Source organism: Equus asinus, chromosome 10 (assembly GCF_041296235.1).
Source record: "Equus asinus isolate D_3611 breed Donkey chromosome 10, EquAss-T2T_v2, whole genome shotgun sequence".
Taxonomy (NCBI): Eukaryota; Metazoa; Chordata; class Mammalia; order Perissodactyla; family Equidae; genus Equus; species Equus asinus.
Window position 1 is genome coordinate 79,823,439 of NC_091799.1, and position 7,526 is coordinate 79,830,964.

Here is a 7,526-nt window from a genome sequence, read left to right on the forward strand (position 1 = left end):
ATTGATATTTCACAGTTGGATCTTTCTGTTATATATAATAATGATTTTCTTCATTAAGAAAAACTCATGATAATATCAACTAGTAAAAATGGTCATAAAAAGAACACAAATACTCGCAGGAATTGGGAAATACATTTTACCATTTTACAGGGTAACTTTGTAATTTTTTTCATGAAATGAGCAAAGTACTCTGGACACAGCTATAAATTATCTGAAATCATAATTCATTTTCATCTTTAATACAAGCAGCAGCACAAAATAGCATTTGTCTTTGTGGCAAACACACTGGAGTCTTCTAAGGAAATTCAGCATTTTACAATTTAGGATTTCTAGTACAGATGAAGATATGAATCCAATTTTCATTCCAAATATTACAGTGTGCGGTTTCCAGTTTCTTTAACGTGCTCTTAGGTTATTCAAATATATCTAAGTAAATCTGTCCTTGGTGGAAATCAGCTGTTTTGAAAAATCAGGGGATTCCTCCTGCTGCTTTTCAAGATTTCTAACGCATAATCCTTCCCATGGTCAATCCAACTAAAAATCAGTCGTGCCTGTGGACGTGTGTAGCTGGCAACGCAAGCAGCCAGCGTGTGTCTCGGTCGGGGAGGCAACCGGATCCAAGTGCGGAAAAAAAAGACTTAACAGTTTTGACTTTTAAATAAAATTGCAGGTTGGGGTCAGTGATAATAAGACCTACAACTTGTTTAATACTTCACAGCAGATTAAAAGTTTAGGGAGAACTGAAGAAGGGGAGACGCGAGAGACCAGGTTTTTTTTTCCTCTAATCTCTGATTCCCTTTACCAGTCACTTTTAAACAGACCAGCTCAGCCTTGATTCTTTTCTAGACCTCGAACCACCATCTGCCTTCAATCCACTCTAAATGACTCAACTCCAAATTAAGAGAGGACACGGCGTAAGTAAGACACCCCACGCTCATTATATTAAATTACTAACACGGACTTCATCTACCAAAATGGCTAGCTTTTACGCTCGCTACTCCTCTTCTGGAGAAACAAAATACATCGGCAGAGAAGTGCAACGAGAATCTAAGCCCAGCAGGAATGTAGGACGTTAGACTTACCTTTCCTGATTTTGTAACGGGTGGAAGATACCCCAAGCAATGACAAGGTGAATTCCCCAGGCGGTACAGCAGAGTAGCAAAACGCAGCGAGCGACGCATGCATGTGCTCTGAAACGGCAAGTTACTATCACGGCAACTTAAGAAAAGGGGAGGAGTCTGTGCCCGGGAAAAGGGGAGTGGGGAAAAATGAAAACACCACGGGGAAGGAGGGGGAAAACCCAAGGTTTCTGGAATATTGATTAATCTTGGCTCACCAGAAGCGTGCTTGCTGGCTTTGTTTTGCTCCTTAGACCACTTTCACGCTTTGTCAGTTCACTTTCATTAGAAATGCAAAACCGGGATCAGGAAGAATTGAAGAATAAAGCGCGCACACACTCAGAAAGCTGGAAGTCTTGATTAGAACGTTTCAAAGAAGAATGTTCTAAGGCTAAATTTAATTATCTCACGTTGTTGCAGGTTTCCTCTCCTTCAGGAAACACGACAGTGTGCTCTTTTGCCTGTTACGACAGCGTCCCCCTTTTAGAATTGGGGAAATAACTGACATTTCTTGGGAAGACTCGGAACACAATCAAGTATGGAGAGAAAAAAATGCTTACCACAGTTCTCTAAACTTGCCTAAAGTTACCCAAAACGCGAGATGAGACATGTCTCTATATTAGCAGTTTAAACTCTCTTATAACAAATCTAGTTGAGCTCTAACTGCCTGCATTGCAAAGACTAAGAAGGTAAGAAACACAAAGACAGCAGGATCTTTGCTCAACTATACAGTGAAAAGCGTTTTAAGACTAAGAGTGTAAATGCACACTTGAAGTTTTGTGATTTTAAAAGAAAAGTCACTATACAGATAGATGCCTCAATTTTCAAAGATGCTAAATGTCTCCCCCTTCTCCCCCCTCCCATCCCATGATTTTTAGGAATTAGAAAATTGTCGTTGTCTTGAATATAGCTTGCATTTCTGGTCCACTTCTCTTAAGAAGGAAAATAGACTGTTAAAATAGATTTTAAAAAATTTTTGAGCCTGACTCAGCTCCAAAACTTAGAATTTGTTTAGCATGAAGAAAAAAGTTTAACAGAAACAAAAACCCATACCAAAAATTACGGCTAGAGTTCTGTATTCTTGTTCATTAAATCTCATATTCCTCAGGCAAAATCTGCTAATTCTGGTGTCTCTTATCCAACATGAAAGTGTATCTTTTTCCCTCATTAGCAAATCCAGGGAGATTCTAAAGCCATGTCTCCTGCCAGCTTCAACTGTTCCATGTGCGTCCTTTTGAACGGATGTTGGTTGGATAGCTGTGGTGAATGATGTAAGTGCTTTAAAATCACAAATTAGCAGCAATTATAACAACTTTAAAATTTGGTATCATTTTAAGAGTTTATTGGAAATATATACTCTTAGCAGTCCTAATCCTCGGTGATTTTTCCCTTCCTCGGCTCTCCTAGGTCATTTAGCATCTGTACCACATTGTTTAATGCTCACTTATACTGTCTTCCACTGCTTCTCTCTTTTTAAAGTCAAGTTAAATTTTAGCTTCTCAACTAAATTTTAAGTTCTTTGAGGGCAGGAATAGGTCTTATGCCTGATATGTAGTACAACGAAATAACTCTTATAAATGGATGGCGTAAAATAAAGGTGTGAAACACAATGCTTTTCAATTTTCTGTGTTAAAACAAAACTACTTGTTTTTATGTTGGCACTTCTGGCCTAAGTGGATGGAGCAGATGGCATTTCTCAACACCATGAGTACATTTTAAAGCGTTTATTTACTACGCTCAGTCCTAGCTGAACCGTGGGTTTAAGACTAATTTGTCCACCTTTCTCGAGGAAGTAACCTGTGTTTCAAGACAACTTAAAATAGAAATCATTACATGATTTTAAATGGAGTTTCAAGCCAAATGGATTTCCGTTTTTTAATTCTGTTTTTTCATAGGCAAGAAAAAGGACTAGAAAAACCACACTTTGGTTAGCACAGAGATGAGAAGACCCTAGTGCCCCTTCTTTTTTCCTTTTTTCTAATCGCTAAAGCTTGGTTAAAAACCATTTTATTATTTTAGTTTGCACAGACGTTACGGGAGTCTGGTGTCCCCTTGGGAAGGGTAGTAATTCACCACTGAAAGTTTTGTTGGCTGTAATAAAACCTAATGAGAAAATGAGATGCAAAGAGTCTCAGTTCAGAGTTCATCTGAATTATAAGATTTTAGTCCAGGGGAAATATTGGGAATTACTTCTCTAAGAACCACTTTCTCTTTTGGAAAGCTATAGCAATAATGCCCTTGGGGCAACATAGGTTTACTCAACACATATTTCTACTTTTTCCCTGACGTTATAAATAAGACCCTTGAGTGTTAAACATTTTTTTCCTTCATGGAAATACTAAATAAGTGAAAGATCAAGAAATTATGAACAAGCCTCTGTATGCTGTATTTCATTTAAAGCTACTCTGAGTGGGAGACACAGAGCCAGGGAACCATATTAATTTTGGTATTCCAGAGTGAAAAAAAACCCACACGTGGCAAATGCTGCTCCTTTTGCAAAATCTTCCGAGAACTTTCTTTAAAGATACTATTATAAAGTATGTTGTAGATAAATTCTTTTTTTTGAGAAAAAATATCACTATAACAGTAAGCAATCAAATCCAATCTATCCTTGAATGGCCTGTTCCCATTCATTAGTTTGCAGTGTGAGGAGTCATGATTAATAAGTAAGCCCTGTAACACAGTACAGAATAGTCAAATTTCAACTTTCAAGATAAGAGAATTCTGGAATTTGAGGAAGAAAATGGATTAGAAAACCTTTTAACCTTCCAAATATTTTGCACTTTTATTTTTAATTTCGTGAGGGATTTTGTCATTCCTTGTTCAAATAGCTTGTATCTTAGGATCACATAAAGAATGTCAATTCTCCCTCTACGATTTGGAAATTGTAGAATGTTGAGACAATGCACGGGAGCTGACTTGCTCTAGTGAAGTACTAGAGATAGTAGTAGAAGTGGTACTTGCAGTAGTTGGTCTTTTGTTTTGTCTTAATTTTTTTCCTTCTTAGGTTTGAATGTAAAAAGCAAAACAATAAAGAATCTGTGGTGAATTCTGGTTAGTTGGATTTTTAACGGACTGGGTTTATCTTAAACTCATTGAAGCGTGAAAAACCCAACCATTGAGGTGAACTATAATTAACCATTATCATATTCATCCTTTCACTCAACAAACCTTGAGCAAGTACTATGCTCCAAATACTAGTCCCATTCCTCTAGGAGCCCACAAACATGCATCTGTAGTTATTACGCAGTGGGCAATGGAAGGGCGCCACAAAGTGTTAGGGGAACTCTGTGCTGAGGCCTATTGACCAGGTCTCCCTACGAGACTGATTGCTCCTTGAAGGAGCTGTGGCTGGCTCAACATTGTATGTACAGAGGACCCCAAACACCAAATTAAAGAACTTGAATTCTAATCATAGGCAAGAGGGAGCACAGGATTTAAGCACAATTAACTAAAAAATTAATTTTAGGAGCCAGCCCCATGGCTTAGTGGTTAAGTTCCATGTGCTCTGCTTCAGTGGCTCCCGTTTGTTGGTTTGGATCCAGGGGGTGGACCTACTCCACTTGTCAGCCATGCTGTGGTGGAGATCCACATAGAAAATGGAGAAAGATTGGCACAGATGTTAGCTCAGGGCTAACCTTCCTCAAGCAAAAAAAATAATAATAATAATTAATTTTATTTTTAGATTGATGAAAAGCCTTTAAGTGAACAAGACTAGAGTTAGGAAGCTGAAAGTGGGGTGAGGGGGCATTTACAAACTGAGATAGTTCACACTCACATTTAAAAAAATAGATGCCATGAAATCTCACGGTATTGAGGCCCTTCAAGGGATAGGCCAGCATTGAGTTGAGATTCCTCCTTTAGATGAGGTGTGTATTCTCCAGGTCACTTGGCCCGCCCACTTCACTTGGTTTAGTTACCAGTGTGTTCCTCTAGCATGTTCTAAAGTTTTGACCTCTGTTGGAGTTTAAGAAGTGGTCTGAGCCAAGGGCCTGGACCAGGGAACTCCAACATAAGGAGGAAGAAGAGCAAGAGGGGCTCCCTAAACAGATCTGAAAATGGTGAGAAGTTATTCCAACCATTTGATCACAAGTTAGCTAAGAGCTGGACATAATGGTGGTTTAGAGGAATTTAACACATTTTCTCCATACTAAAGCAAAAGAGGGTTTGCTTTTTAATGAAGATTTCATAAGTGTTATTGCTATTAGTTATGACTTATATTGTGAAATGGCATCCTTCCCAGTTGTTCAACACGAGCCAAATCTCTGAAGGACCAGAATATTGGTTTAGTTGGGAAAGATTTTGTAGGTTAATTGGAACTAAAGCCTTCAGCTGAGTGTTAGCAACAATAATAGTCAACATTTTTAAAGGACTTATAGTATTAGAAACACTTTTACACAGGTTATCAAATTTAATCTTTGTGACAATGCTTTGAGGTACATTCTATTATTACTGGTCCGATATGCAGATGTTGACATGTAGTTTCGTAGAGATTAAGCAATTTACCCAGGATTACAGTCAGTGAGTGACAAGAGTTCTTAACATTTCTTGGAACTTTAGTTTCTCATCTTTTTCCAAAGGAAGTCTCTGGCAGCTTTTATTAAAGACAGATAGAAAAGAAAGTAATGAACATTAAAAGGAAGGCCTACTGTCTGTTATTTCTTCTGGGAAGTCAGTCCTCAAGTCCCCGACAGGGTTGATGGCCCCTCCTAGGTGCTCCCAAGGCTCCTTGGGCTTAATTTCCAGAGTGATCACCACCCTGTACTGCAACTCTCCCTTTCTAGACTGTGGTTCTTTGAGAGCAGAGCCTGTGTTTATAACTACTGCATACTCAGTAACCAGTACAGAAGGTGTTCAGTAAAGAGTTGCTGCATGAGTAAGTGGACACAACACAGCCACAAATATGAGAGATTTCATGAATCCATCTCCAATTCTAAGACTTAGGAAAAGGATATCAGTAAAAACCAAACAACAACAACAACAAAACCAGTGAGATCCTTTTTCAATCTTTACAATATAAAATAGATCTAAGTGTGGCTGCTGTAATTGAATTGATCTGGGGTAGGGGTCAGAGCCTACCTCAGTGTCCCCCTCTTCTCTCCCCCAGGTGGGCCCCTGAAGCACCTCATCAATCATGGATTCCACCTATCATTCTTGAAAACGAGGATGGATGAGGAAGTCAATTCTGCTTGTGCCATGATTCTTTAGTGCCAGGTCCAGGTTTAGAACTTGGGTCCTCCCAGTCCTGCTCCCATTGTGTTTTCAATCACTAAACCACATCTTCCTCCCGTCCCAATTTTGAAGGTCTCCTGTAAAATGAGGTTAGGCTAGATTATTTTCCTCAAGTCCCTTTCCCTATTCATATTCCATGATTCTAAATCATGTCGTGCCAATAATGGGCTTGCCCTATCCACTTCGGTCTATTTGGTTAAGGACACAAATTTTATATGCACTCAATGATTAATGGCTTCTCATTAGATTTCTCTGCCACAAATTAAACACAAACATATAAACAGTCACCAAAGGAAGCTTATTGAAGGGCACGGGTTTTTATGAAGCACAGCAATGACATGAATCTTTTATAAGTGTTTGCTAGTATAGAATCATAATTACAGCAATCAAGACAGATACACATCTTTTGTAAGGAGAAAAAGTAATTATAATTTAAAAGCACACAGCTCAAAGTTGCCATCACAAAAACGACTATTATAGCAACTACTTCGCATTTGGACATTTTTTTGGCAGGAGGTCTGGGCATTGTTTATTGTGAGTCAGAAACAGGCACTGAGAAAATATGCAAATTTTTTGAGCAAGGCAAAATGCAGCTTTGAGTTGAGAAAACAGGGTGAATGGTGGAAACTGTCTGGGCCTTGAACACAAATCAACCTTAGCAGCTGAAATAATTTTTGGTCACTGGATGCTGTTACAGTAATCTGGAGGAAGGTCAGAATAAAGTTATTTTATGCTTTAAAACATACATTCAGGATTTGTGCTGTACCCCTGAGTCAAAGTCCATCTTCTGCTAATGCTGTGTCTAGGGATTGATTCTAAGTAGAAAGACCAGGGAAGAAAACCTCCCAAATGCTTACCCATCCCATTTTCCTCAGCTGGGCAGGAGAATTGCTGGCGCCTCTTGAGGCAGTTCACCTCTGGGTCACAGAAGAGGCAAAGGCGATTTTCCTTCTTCACCCAGCTACCTCCCCGCACAAGATTGCACCTGCTGATGAAATTAACTCAGGGTGACCAGTTCATTCCTGTCAACAGGCCTCCGTTGTAAAAGGGTATTTCTATTGGAATTGCATAAGTCCAGTTAGTTCTTCAAAGTCTCTTAACATCAAAGGTAAAATCAGAGGAGATAATATGGCATTGGAGAAAAATACACTGAGACTGGGGTTGGGTTGTGTAAGC

The 7,526-nt window shown here is 39.0% G+C and overlaps 1 protein-coding gene across 2 annotated transcripts in view; it reads right to left on the reverse strand.

The window, feature by feature from the left end:
- The window catches only part of SLC1A3 (solute carrier family 1 member 3), a 75,067-nt gene extending 73,475 nt beyond the window's left edge, over window positions 1-1,592 (reverse strand). The window contains exon 1 of one of the 2 annotated variants that reach the window (XM_070519755.1): window positions 1,337-1,592. The gene's annotated coding sequence lies outside the window, so the exon portion shown is untranslated. Of the gene's footprint in view, window positions 1-1,082 lie in introns of both variants that reach the window. The other variant, XM_014831246.3, reaches the window with a different exon arrangement.
- Window positions 1,593-7,526: the final 5,934 nt, after the last annotated feature.